The sequence below is a fragment of the Octopus bimaculoides genome, chromosome 4 (genome assembly GCF_046866305.1).
Source record: "Octopus bimaculoides isolate indiv1 chromosome 4, ASM4686630v1, whole genome shotgun sequence".
In the NCBI taxonomy this organism is placed as follows: domain Eukaryota; kingdom Metazoa; phylum Mollusca; class Cephalopoda; order Octopoda; family Octopodidae; genus Octopus; species Octopus bimaculoides.
The window spans coordinates 83303241-83315234 of record NC_142931.1 but is presented as its reverse complement, the minus strand read 5'-3'; the positions used below and the strand labels follow the sequence as shown (position 1 = coordinate 83315234).

Genomic DNA, 11994 nt, shown 5'->3' with positions numbered 1-11994 from the left:
AAAGGTCACTTCTGTATGAAGTCATACACCAAACATATGAAAACAGAAATATGATATAAAAACTACATATTTGGCATTCTAGTATTAGTAAAACAATTAAATGTATACAACCTATACACAGCCACTAAAGAAATCTATTACTACTATTCACGGGAATTAATGAATAACAATAAAGTGGAAAGCAATATCAGTGATTGTATAGGGTTGATTTTATGTTAAGTTGACAAATGGAGTCAGTATCGATAGCTTTGCGCAGAGGCGGTACCATGGCCAATGAGGTGTATCCGAGGCGTGGTTATTGCTAGTTGAAAACTATTACCAATACCCCGCGTTGCTATCCATTAGAGATAGCAAACGCAATTTTTACACATCTCTGAGGAGGTGCAATATCAATCAAAGAATAGACATTAATATATCCTTTTAATCGGAAAACCTACTGTAACTGTCGTATCAGTCGTTCTCTGTTTAAATGGTTCCCTCTGAATTTAGAGTCCCACTGATCATCTAGTGCGTATTGTCGTCACTTCTGGCAATGATGCATAGGAACGACTGCCAATTCAAAATTTTATAACTTACTATTTCGATAGCTAAAAGCCACTAATTATTAAAACATAAAAGTGATAGGTATCAAAGAATAGCAACTACGCAAAAGATCATATAGAGGGGTGTAAATATCAATATATTTATTAAAAACAAAAGAGGAACTAACGTAATTAAATTAAAATCAAATTAATATGATTGCTTTCACACAATTTCTCATCATTTTCTTTTGAGGTCCAAACAGCAGTTTCCCATGATTTATAAACATCTATGGGTCCAGTTTGCTGAGATGTTTATAATCATAACAACAATTATCATTTCGGTAAAAAGCATGTGTGATGTTCAAACTTTCTATGCTCATCTGATTTCATAAAATTCATATGGTTGAATATTCCGTCCATATTAGCATATCATGTGGTAAAAGGAAAAGTGCTAAAGCTCATTTAGACAAATGACCGAATTGGTATTACATAGTTGAATGAGATGATACTTCAATCTAGAAATAAACTGTTCATCGTACATTTGAATTTCTTTTTTTTTTTATAGCTAAACACTAAAAATTGCAATTTAAAAATGTAATATAATCAGTATGTTGAAACAGTATATATAAAAAATAACAGCAACAATATTGTTATATTCTGCCGCTTTACAATATCAAATTGACTGTAATAGTCATATTTTACGACTTTTATTGTTTAAGCTGTTTATTAATTTAATGTCGATTTTTTTAAAAATCGTAATTGAATGGGCCAATGGCATAAGTAATTTTCGGCGGGAACAAACATAAAAGTTTGCATAGATAACGGGGTTTTATCTTCATTACATATAATGAAGGAATTAAAAGTATTTCAAAAACATTTACAAAATTGAATTATTTCTATATTCAATGATATTTGTCCTTCGAATATTTCAATTCTATAACGATTTTCAATTGCTTCTAATATTCTGATGATGCCTAAGTTCCTGTAGAGAGGTGGAAATTTGCGCCATGGCAAAGTCTGAGTGCGCAGTGGAAGTAACATGCGGCCTAAATATAGGTAAGACAATTCCGAATTAAATTCTGATTTCACTTCAGTGGGAAAGTACTCAATATAACACTAAACTTAATTAGAAAAACAGAGAGAGCATTGAAATGTGTGTGTGTGTGTGTGCTTGCGTGTGTGTGTGTGTGTGCGCGCGCGCGTATTGTGTATTTGTCAGTGTATGGGTTTTGTCGAGGACCGGGTATTAAATTCTGGATGAGCTGCCGATGGCTTTGTGCAGGCATAAACAGAAAAAAATAATCCAACCTGTTTCGGAACACTTTCATGGCGGGGTATTTGGATAATTACCAAAGATCCCTGAATTGGCAGTGTTTCAGGAATGCTTTACCTGTCCACGAGAAATTGTCCAGGCACGGGATTTCAGTGCCACCCGAATGTCCAAGATGCGGGCAGGAGAAGGAAACCATCCTGCACGCTCTTGTTCAGTGCACCCATCTTTCGGAGATGACAATTTACGTCGAACACGTGCTGTCGCACCTAGGAAGAGTACAGCTATCGGCTGAGTCTGTGATTAAGAATGCACCGCCCGCCGGACTACCTAAGGAAGGTGAGGCTTGTTTCCTATGTACAGTCGCAGTTATGAAAGAGTGTGCATGGAGAACTCGAATGCAAGGTATGAAGACAAGAACCTTCATCTCCGGCCCTGGAATGCTATACTATTTCAGGTACCACCTGAAAAGCAAGATAGGGCTGGAGAGAAGACACCTGTCTAGAAGAGTATATGAGGAAAGATGGAAGGAAGTAGGAAGGAAGTTGCGAGTGAGCGGCCCTACTTAAAACTTTCCTGAAAAAATACAAAGGTGTAGACTGGTGTACCCTGGAATTAGGTGTAAACCATTGGTAATATTCCAAGTTTTGTAGAAAAATTTTTAAATATATATATTTTTAAACGTATATTTTTTCAAAAAAAGCTAAAAAGACTCACTAAATGACAATTCTTAAATGTTTGTAGTGTCCTGTATTGTCCAATCTATGTAAGATATTTTATTATCGTAATAAAGAGAATAAACAGAAAAAATAAACGTCAGTCTAATGGCCTTGACATCACCAAACAAAGGTCACTTCTGTATAAAGTCATACACCAAACATATGAAAACAGAAATATGATATAAAAACTACATATTTGGCATTCTGGTATTAGTAAAACAATTAAATGTATACAACCTATACACAGCCACTAAAGAAATCTATTACTACTATTCACGGGAATTAATGAATAACAATAAAGTGGAAAGCAATATCAGTGATTGTATAGGGTTGATTTTATGTTAAGTTGACAAGTGGAGTCAGTATCGATAGCTTTGCGCAGAGGCGGTACCATGGCCAATGAGGTGTATCCGAGGCGTGGTTATTGCTAGTTGAAAACTATTACCAATACCCCGCGTTGCTATCCATTAGAGATAGCAAACGCAATTTTTACCCACCTCTGCGGAGGTGCAATATCAATCAAAGAATAGACATTAATATATCCTTTTAATCGGAAAACCTACTGTAACTGTCGTATCAGTCGTTCTCTGTTTAAATGGTTCCCTCTGAATTTAGAGTCCCACTGATCATCTAGTGCGTATTGTCGTCACTTCTGGCAATGATGCATAGGAACGACTGCCAATTCAAAATTTTATAACTTACTATTTCGATAGCTAAAAGCCACTAATTATTAAAACATAAAAGTGATAGGTATCAAAGAATAGCAACTACGCAAAAGATCATATAGAGGGGTGTAAATATCAATATATTTATTAAAAACAAAAGAGGAACTAACGTAATTAAATTAAAATCAAATTAATATGATTGCTTTCACACAATTTCTCATCATTTTCTTTTGAGGTCCAAACAGCAGTTTCCCATGATTTATAAACATCTATGGGTCCAGTTTGCTGAGATGTTTATAATCATAACAACAATTATCATTTCGGTAAAAAGCATGTGTGATGTTCAAACTTTCTATGCTCATCTGATTTCATAAAATTCATATGGTTGAATATTCCGTCCATATTAGCATATCATGTGGTAAAAGGAAAAGTGCTAAAGCTCATTTAGACAAATGACCGAATTGGTATTACATAGTTGAATGAGATGATACTTCAATCTAGAAATAAACTGTTCATCGTACATTTGAATTTCTTTTTTTTTTTATAGCTAAACACTAAAAATTGCAATTTAAAAATGTAATATAATCAGTATGTTGAAACAGTATATATAAAAAATAACAGCAACAATATTGTTATATTCTGCCGCTTTACAATATCAAATTGACTGTAATAGTCATATTTTACGACTTTTATTGTTTAAGCTGTTTATTAATTTAATGTCGATTTTTTTAAAAATCGTAATTGAATGGGCCAATGGCATAAGTAATTTTCGGCGGGAACAAACATAAAAGTTTGCATAGATAACGGGGTTTTATCTTCATTACATATAATGAAGGAATTAAAAGTATTTCAAAAACATTTACAAAATTGAATTATTTCTATATTCAATGATATTTGTCCTTCGAATATTTCAATTCTATAACGATTTTCAATTGCTTCTAATATTCTGATGATGCCTAAGTTCCTGTAGAGAGGTGGAAATTTGCGCCATGGCAAAGTCTGAGTGCGCAGTGGAAGTAACATGCGGCCTAAATATAGGTAAGACAATTCCGAATTAAATTCTGATTTCACTTCAGTGGGAAAGTACTCAATATAACACTAAACTTAATTAGAAAAACAGAGAGAGCATTGAAATGTGTGTGTGTGTGTGCTTGCGTGTGTGTGTGTGTGTGCGCGCGCGCGTATTGTGTATTTGTCAGTGTATGGGTTTTGTCGAGGACCGGGTATTAAATTCTGGATGAGCTGCCGATGGCTTTGTGCAGGCATAAACAGAAAAAAATAATCCAACCTGTTTCGGAACACTTTCATGGCGGGGTATTTGGATAATTACCAAAGATCCCTGAATTGGCAGTGTTTCAGGAATGCTTTACCTGTCCACGAGAAATTGTCCAGGCACGGGATTTCAGTGCCACCCGAATGTCCAAGATGCGGGCAGGAGAAGGAAACCATCCTGCACGCTCTTGTTCAGTGCACCCATCTTTCGGAGATGACAATTTACGTCGAACACGTGCTGTCGCACCTAGGAAGAGTACAGCTATCGGCTGAGTCTGTGATTAAGAATGCACCGCCCGCCGGACTACCTAAGGAAGGTGAGGCTTGTTTCCTATGTACAGTCGCAGTTATGAAAGAGTGTGCATGGAGAACTCGAATGCAAGGTATGAAGACAAGAACCTTCATCTCCGGCCCTGGAATGCTATACTATTTCAGGTACCACCTGAAAAGCAAGATAGGGCTGGAGAGAAGACACCTGTCTAGAAGAGTATATGAGGAAAGATGGAAGGAAGTAGGAAGGAAGTTGCGAGTGAGCGGCCCTACTTAAAACTTTCCTGAAAAAATACAAAGGTGTAGACTGGTGTACCCTGGAATTAGGTGTAAACCATTGGTAATATTCCAAGTTTTGTAGAAAAATTTTTAAATATATATATTTTTAAACGTATATTTTTTCAAAAAAAGCTAAAAAGACTCACTAAATGACAATTCTTAAATGTTTGTAGTGTCCTGTATTGTCCAATCTATGTAAGATATTTTATTATCGTAATAAAGAGAATAAACAGAAAAAATAAACGTCAGTCTAATGGCCTTGACATCACCAAACAAAGGTCACTTCTGTATAAAGTCATACACCAAACATATGAAAACAGAAATATGATATAAAAACTACATATTTGGCATTCTGGTATTAGTAAAACAATTAAATGTATACAACCTATACACAGCCACTAAAGAAATCTATTACTACTATTCACGGGAATTAATGAATAACAATAAAGTGGAAAGCAATATCAGTGATTGTATAGGGTTGATTTTATGTTAAGTTGACAAGTGGAGTCAGTATTGATAGCTTTGCGCAGAGGCGGTACCATGGCCAATGAGGTGTATCCGAGGCGTGGTTATTGCTAGTTGAAAACTATTACCAATACCCCGCGTTGCTATCCATTAGAGATAGCAAACGCAATTTTTACCCACCTCTGCGGAGGTGCAATATCAATCAAAGAATAGACATTAATATATCCTTTTAATCGGAAAACCTACTGTAACTGTCGTATCAGTCGTTCTCTGTTTAAATGGTTCCCTCTGAATTTAGAGTCCCACTGATCATCTAGTGCGTATTGTCGTCACTTCTGGCAATGATGCATAGGAACGACTGCCAATTCAAAATTTTATAACTTACTATTTCGATAGCTAAAAGCCACTAATTATTAAAACATAAAAGTGATAGGTATCAAAGAATAGCAACTACGCAAAAGATCATATAGAGGGGTGTAAATATCAATATATTTATTAAAAACAAAAGAGGAACTAACGTAATTAAATTAAAATCAAATTAATATGATTGCTTTCACACAATTTCTCATCATTTTCTTTTGAGGTCCAAACAGCAGTTTCCCATGATTTATAAACATCTATGGGTCCAGTTTGCTGAGATGTTTATAATCATAACAACAATTATCATTTCGGTAAAAAGCATGTGTGATGTTCAAACTTTCTATGCTCATCTGATTTCATAAAATTCATATGGTTGAATATTCCGTCCATATTAGCATATCATGTGGTAAAAGGAAAAGTGCTAAAGCTCATTTAGACAAATGACCGAATTGGTATTACATAGTTGAATGAGATGATACTTCAATCTAGAAATAAACTGTTCATCGTACATTTGAATTTCTTTTTTTTTTTATAGCTAAACACTAAAAATTGCAATTTAAAAATGTAATATAATCAGTATGTTGAAACAGTATATATAAAAAATAACAGCAACAATATTGTTATATTCTGCCGCTTTACAATATCAAATTGACTGTAATAGTCATATTTTACGACTTTTATTGTTTAAGCTGTTTATTAATTTAATGTCGATTTTTTTAAAAATCGTAATTGAATGGGCCAATGGCATAAGTAATTTTCGGCGGGAACAAACATAAAAGTTTGCATAGATAACGGGGTTTTATCTTCATTACATATAATGAAGGAATTAAAAGTATTTCAAAAACATTTACAAAATTGAATTATTTCTATATTCAATGATATTTGTCCTTCGAATATTTCAATTCTATAACGATTTTCAATTGCTTCTAATATTCTGATGATGCCTAAGTTCCTGTAGAGAGGTGGAAATTTGCGCCATGGCAAAGTCTGAGTGCGCAGTGGAAGTAACATGCGGCCTAAATATAGGTAAGACAATTCCGAATTAAATTCTGATTTCACTTCAGTGGGAAAGTACTCAATATAACACTAAACTTAATTAGAAAAACAGAGAGAGCATTGAAATGTGTGTGTGTGTGTGCTTGCGTGTGTGTGTGTGTGTGCGCGCGCGCGTATTGTGTATTTGTCAGTGTATGGGTTTTGTCGAGGACCGGGTATTAAATTCTGGATGAGCTGCCGATGGCTTTGTGCAGGCATAAACAGAAAAAATAATCCAACCTGTTTCGGAACACTTTCAGGGCGGGGTATTTGGATAATTACCAAAGATCCCTGAATTGGCAGTGTTTCAGGAATGCTTTACCTGTCCACGAGAAATTGTCCAGGCACGGGATTTCAGTGCCACCCGAATGTCCAAGATGCGGGCAGGAGAAGGAAACCATCCTGCACGCTCTTGTTCAGTGCACCCATCTTTCGGAGATGACAATTTACGTCGAACACGTGCTGTCGCACCTAGGAAGAGTACAGCTATCGGCTGAGTCTGTGATTAAGAATGCACCGCCCACCGGACTACCTAAGGAAGGTGAGGCTTGTTTTCTATGTACAGTCGCAGTTATGAAAGAGTGTGCATGGAGAACTCGAATGCAAGGTATGAAGACAGGAACCTTCATCTCCGGCCCTGGAATGCTGTACTATTTCAGGTACCACCTGGAAAGCAAGATAGGGCTGGAGAGAAGACACCTGTCTAGAAGAGTATATGAAGAAAGATGGAAGGAAGTAGGAAGGAAGTTGCGAGTGAGCGGCCCTACTTAAAAACTTTCCTGGAAAAAATACAAAGGTGTAGACTGGTGTACCCTGGAATTAGGTGTAAACCATTGGTAATATTCCAAGTTTTGTAGAAAAATTTTTAAATATATATATTTTTAAACGTATATTTTTTTTTAAAAAAAGCTAAAAAGACTCACTAAATGACAATTCTTAAATGTTTGTAGTGTCCTGTATTGTCCAATCTATGTAAGATATTTTATTATCGTAATAAAGAGAATAAACAGAAAAAATAAACGTCAGTCTAATGGCCTTGACATCACCAAACAAAGGTCACTTCTGTATAAAGTCATACACCAAACATATGAAAACAGAAATATGATATAAAAACTACATATTTGGCATTCTAGTATTAGTAAAACAATTAAATGTATACAATCTATACACAGCCACTAAAGAAATCTATTACTACTATTCACGGGAATTAATGAATAACAATAAAGTGGAAAGCAATATCAGTGATTGTATAGGGTTGATTTTATGTTAAGTTGACAAGTGGAGTCAGTATCGATAGCTTTGCGCAGAGGCGGTACCATGGCCAATGAGGTGTATCCGAGGCGTGGTTATTGCTAGTTGAAAACTATTACCAATACCCCGCGTTGCTATCCGTTAGAGATAGCAAACGCAATTTTTACACATCTCTGAGGAGGTGCAATATCAATCAAAGAATAGACATTAATATATCCTTTTAATCGGAAAACCTACTGTAACTGTCGTATCAGTCGTTCTCGGTTTAAATGGTTCCCTCTGAATTTAGAGTCCCACTGATCATCTAGTGCGTATTGTCGTCACTTCTGGCAATGATGCATAGGAACGACTGCCAATTCAAAATTTTATAACTTACTATTTCGATAGCTAAAAGCCACTAATTATTAAAACATAAAAGTGATAGGTATCAAAGAATAGCAACTACGCAAAAGATCATATAGAGGGGTGTAAATATCAATATATTTATTAAAAACAAAAGAGGAACTAACGTAATTAAATTAAAATCAAATTAATATGATTGCTTTCACACAATTTCTGATCATTTTCGTTTGAGGTCCAAACAGCAGTTTCCCATGATTTATAAACATCTATGGGTCCAGTTTTCTTCAACAGTTTGCTGAGATGTTTATAATCATAACAACAATTATCATTTCGGTAAAAAGCATGTGTGATGTTCAAACTTTCTATGCTCATCTGATTTCATAAAATTCATATGGTTGAATATTCCGTCCATATTAGCATATCATGTGGTAAAAGGAAAAGTGCTAAAGCTCATTTAGACAAATGACCGAATTGGTATTACATAGTTGAATGAGATGATACTTCAATCTAGAAATAAACTGTTCATCGTACATTTGAATTTCTTTTTTTTTTTATAGCTAAACACTAAAAATTGCAATTTAAAAATGTAATATAATCAGTATGTTGAAACAGTATATATAAAAAATAACAGCAACAATATTGTTATATTCTGCCGCTTTACAATATCAAATTGACTGTAATAGTCATATTTTACGACTTTTATTGTTTAAGCTGTTTATTAATTTAATGTCGATTTTTTTAAAAATCGTAATTGAATGGGCCAATGGCATAAGTAATTTTCGGCGGGAACAAACATAAAAGTTTGCATAGATAACGGGGTTTTATCTTCATTACATATAATGAAGGAATTAAAAGTATTTCAAAAACATTTACAAAATTGAATTATTTCTATATTCAATGATATTTGTCCTTCGAATATTTCAATTCTATAACGATTTTCAATTGCTTCTAATATTCTGATGATGCCTAAGTTCCTGTAGAGAGGTGGAAATTTGCGCCATGGCAAAGTCTGAGTGCGCAGTGGAAGTAACATGCGGCCTAAATATAGGTAAGACAATTCCGAATTAAATTCTGATTTCACTTCAGTGGGAAAGTACTCAATATAACACTAAACTTAATTAGAAAAACAGAGAGAGCATTGAAATGTGTGTGTGTGTGTGCTTGCGTGTGTGTGTGTGTGTGCGCGCGCGCGTATTGTGTATTTGTCAGTGTATGGGTTTTGTCGAGGACCGGGTATTAAATTCTGGATGAGCTGCCGATGGCTTTGTGCAGGCATAAACAGAAAAAAATAATCCAACCTGTTTCGGAACACTTTCATGGCGGGGTATTTGGATAATTACCAAAGATCCCTGAATTGGCAGTGTTTCAGGAATGCTTTACCTGTCCACGAGAAATTGTCCAGGCACGGGATTTCAGTGCCACCCGAATGTCCAAGATGCGGGCAGGAGAAGGAAACCATCCTGCACGCTCTTGTTCAGTGCACCCATCTTTCGGAGATGACAATTTACGTCGAACACGTGCTGTCGCACCTAGGAAGAGTACAGCTATCGGCTGAGTCTGTGATTAAGAATGCACCGCCCGCCGGACTACCTAAGGAAGGTGAGGCTTGTTTCCTATGTACAGTCGCAGTTATGAAAGAGTGTGCATGGAGAACTCGAATGCAAGGTATGAAGACAAGAACCTTCATCTCCGGCCCTGGAATGCTATACTATTTCAGGTACCACCTGAAAAGCAAGATAGGGCTGGAGAGAAGACACCTGTCTAGAAGAGTATATGAGGAAAGATGGAAGGAAGTAGGAAGGAAGTTGCGAGTGAGCGGCCCTACTTAAAACTTTCCTGAAAAAATACAAAGGTGTAGACTGGTGTACCCTGGAATTAGGTGTAAACCATTGGTAATATTCCAAGTTTTGTAGAAAAATTTTTAAATATATATATTTTTAAACGTATATTTTTTCAAAAAAAGCTAAAAAGACTCACTAAATGACAATTCTTAAATGTTTGTAGTGTCCTGTATTGTCCAATCTATGTAAGATATTTTATTATCGTAATAAAGAGAATAAACAGAAAAAATAAACGTCAGTCTAATGGCCTTGACATCACCAAACAAAGGTCACTTCTGTATAAAGTCATACACCAAACATATGAAAACAGAAATATGATATAAAAACTACATATTTGGCATTCTGGTATTAGTAAAACAATTAAATGTATACAACCTATACACAGCCACTAAAGAAATCTATTACTACTATTCACGGGAATTAATGAATAACAATAAAGTGGAAAGCAATATCAGTGATTGTATAGGGTTGATTTTATGTTAAGTTGACAAGTGGAGTCAGTATCGATAGCTTTGCGCAGAGGCGGTACCATGGCCAATGAGGTGTATCCGAGGCGTGGTTATTGCTAGTTGAAAACTATTACCAATACCCCGCGTTGCTATCCATTAGAGATAGCAAACGCAATTTTTACCCACCTCTGCGGAGGTGCAATATCAATCAAAGAATAGACATTAATATATCCTTTTAATCGGAAAACCTACTGTAACTGTCGTATCAGTCGTTCTCTGTTTAAATGGTTCCCTCTGAATTTAGAGTCCCACTGATCATCTAGTGCGTATTGTCGTCACTTCTGGCAATGATGCATAGGAACGACTGCCAATTCAAAATTTTATAACTTACTATTTCGATAGCTAAAAGCCACTAATTATTAAAACATAAAAGTGATAGGTATCAAAGAATAGCAACTACGCAAAAGATCATATAGAGGGGTGTAAATATCAATATATTTATTAAAAACAAAAGAGGAACTAACGTAATTAAATTAAAATCAAATTAATATGATTGCTTTCACACAATTTCTCATCATTTTCTTTTGAGGTCCAAACAGCAGTTTCCCATGATTTATAAACATCTATGGGTCCAGTTTGCTGAGATGTTTATAATCATAACAACAATTATCATTTCGGTAAAAAGCATGTGTGATGTTCAAACTTTCTATGCTCATCTGATTTCATAAAATTCATATGGTTGAATATTCCGTCCATATTAGCATATCATGTGGTAAAAGGAAAAGTGCTAAAGCTCATTTAGACAAATGACCGAATTGGTATTACATAGTTGAATGAGATGATACTTCAATCTAGAAATAAACTGTTCATCGTACATTTGAATTTCTTTTTTTTTTTATAGCTAAACACTAAAAATTGCAATTTAAAAATGTAATATAATCAGTATGTTGAAACAGTATATATAAAAAATAACAGCAACAATATTGTTATATTCTGCCGCTTTACAATATCAAATTGACTGTAATAGTCATATTTTACGACTTTTATTGTTTAAGCTGTTTATTAATTTAATGTCGATTTTTTTAAAAATCGTAATTGAATGGGCCAATGGCATAAGTAATTTTCGGCGGGAACAAACATAAAAGTTTGCATAGATAACGGGGTTTTATCTTCATTACATATAATGAAGGAATTAAAAGTATTTCAAAAACATTTACAAAATTGAATTATTTCTATATTCAATGATATTTGTCCT

At 34.8% G+C, this 11994-nt stretch overlaps 5 non-coding genes across 5 annotated transcripts; all 5 read left to right on the top strand.

Moving 5' to 3' along the window:
- The first annotated feature begins 244 nt into the window (after nt 1-244).
- Nucleotides 245-382, top strand: LOC149136118 (U4 spliceosomal RNA). Its single transcript, XR_016241734.1, has one exon. It is a non-coding gene; the product is annotated as a U4 spliceosomal RNA (small nuclear RNA).
- Nucleotides 383-2880: 2498 nt separating this feature from the next.
- On the top strand, nt 2881-3018 carry LOC149136117 (U4 spliceosomal RNA). Its single transcript, XR_016241738.1, has one exon. It is a non-coding gene; the product is annotated as a U4 spliceosomal RNA (small nuclear RNA).
- A 2496-nt stretch (nt 3019-5514) lies between these two features.
- LOC149136116 (U4 spliceosomal RNA) lies at nt 5515-5652 on the top strand. Its single transcript, XR_016241737.1, has one exon. It is a non-coding gene; the product is annotated as a U4 spliceosomal RNA (small nuclear RNA).
- Nucleotides 5653-8151: 2499 nt separating this feature from the next.
- LOC149136115 (U4 spliceosomal RNA) lies at nt 8152-8289 on the top strand. The gene has a single exon (XR_016241740.1). It is a non-coding gene; the product is annotated as a U4 spliceosomal RNA (small nuclear RNA).
- A 2509-nt stretch (nt 8290-10798) lies between these two features.
- Nucleotides 10799-10936, top strand: LOC149136114 (U4 spliceosomal RNA). The gene has a single exon (XR_016241736.1). It is a non-coding gene; the product is annotated as a U4 spliceosomal RNA (small nuclear RNA).
- The last annotated feature ends 1058 nt before the right edge of the window (nt 10937-11994 follow it).